General features: G+C 43.3%; 1 pseudogene; it reads right to left on the reverse strand.

Annotated features, from left to right (window-relative positions):
• Positions 1–277: 277 nt before the first annotated feature.
• LOC101642119 lies at positions 278–1,225 on the reverse strand (annotated as a pseudogene).
• Between the last annotated feature and the right edge of the window lie 590 nt (positions 1,226–1,815).

Consider the following 1,815-nt stretch of genomic DNA (forward strand, 5'->3'; position numbering starts at 1 on the left):
GAGGTGCAGACTGTATGATTTGATGCTTGATTTATAAAAAAATTATAGCTTCTGGTTGGGGTAGAATGGTAAGAGATTATACATTCATAGTTTTGGTCCCTGCAAGTGAACCATGAGATGGCAAGAAGTAAGATGGGCCCTTGAATATGTAGCTCATATTAGGCATGTTAGAGAGGAGATTAGAACTGTATTTTTCTCCTTAAATTTTTGGTCCCAGTTGTGATTTTGAGAATACCCAACCCAGAGGAGCAAAGCAAGAACATAATCACTCTCTGTGTCACCCATTCCTCTTCAGTAATTTCCAGATCCCCTGTTTAATCTCTTGAGTTCTTACACCATAGACAATGGGGTTCAGTGCTGCAGGAATTACATGGTGTAGGACATTAAGTAAGATCGGAATCTCAGGGGAAACCTTTTTCTTAGCCATATGAGTGAACACAAAAACCAGCAGGATGGTGCTGAAGAAGAGGATGAGAATAAAGTGGGAGCCACACGTGCTCAGTGCTTTGGCAGCTGCCCCCTTTGCCTTGAGTCTAAGAACTGCTCGCAGGATGAAAGTGTAAGAGAGAAAGATGAGGATGAGGTCTGAACCTATAAGAGTCCAGGCTATAATTAACTGGTAGATTCGGTTAAGAGCAACATTATCACAGGAGAGCTTAGACACAGACAGGTTGGCACAGATACAGTTTTACATGCTATTTTCCCCACAATAATGGAGCCGTGCAGAGAGGATGGGGATAGGTGCAGTGAGAACTGTATTCCGAGTCAAGATGAAGACAACAGCTTTTGCCACAAATTGATCAGTGATGATGGATTGGTAATGAAGAGGCTTGCAGATGGCCACATAGCGGTCATAGGCCATGGCTAGGAAGGTGCATGATTCCATGGGCAAGAAGTTGTTCATAATAAACATTTGGAGGAAGCAAGCCGTGAAACTAATAGACTTGAGGTCAAACCAGAAGATGACCAAGACTTTAGGGATAACAGTGAGGCAGAGCACAATATCCAACATGGAGAGGAGGCTGAGCAAGTAGTACAGAGGCTCATGCAGGGTGGCTTCCAACCAGATGGTAATCAAGAGAGTAGCATTGGCTCCCATGGCCAGGAGGAAGAGGAAGCTGAGGGGCAGGGAGAGCCAGTGCCGCCAGTTGGGAGATCTGACAAAACAGTTCAGGAAGAAATCAGATAATTCAACAGAGACGGAGTTGTTGCTATAAGGCAGCATTGGTAGCGGCTCTGGTGCAGTAGAGGTGTCTGAGAGACTGAGGAAGAAAGGAGGAGTTAATTCTATCATAGATACTGTTTTCTTGTAATGCATTTTTTCCCCACTAGGCAAGCATCTAGCAACTTGCTTTGAATTCGTGCACCCAGTCGCGTTACCTGGGAAGGTTCACCTTGGTCACAGTAAATTTTTTTGTAAAAGCAGTTGTAAAAACGAACCTCATTTTTAATGAAGGCCAATTTGAGAACAGCATGTGGCTGTGAAATTTTGTTTCCTGCTCAGGAAAAATGCCACAGAAACTGTTGGGATGTTGAACACAGTTTACAAGGACAGCACTATGGGGAAAACTCAAGCTTATGCATAGTTTTCTCATTTCAAAAAAGGTGAAATGTTGATTGATGATAAACCTTGCTCTGGACGTCATCAACTTCCCAAACAGACGAAAATGTTGACTTATTGTGCATTTGGAGTTTGTTCCCCCAGGTCAGATTGTTAATCAAGCTTTCTATTTAGAGGTTCTGAAAAGATACCATAACAGCGTGGGACAAAAAAAGGCCTGATTTGTGGAAAACTGGTGGACTGGTTTTGCCACC

The sequence above is a fragment of the Echinops telfairi genome, unplaced genomic scaffold (genome assembly GCF_000313985.2).
Source record: "Echinops telfairi isolate 266 unplaced genomic scaffold, ASM31398v2 ScPeMD7_41;HRSCAF=154, whole genome shotgun sequence".
Taxonomy (NCBI): domain Eukaryota; kingdom Metazoa; phylum Chordata; class Mammalia; order Afrosoricida; family Tenrecidae; genus Echinops; species Echinops telfairi.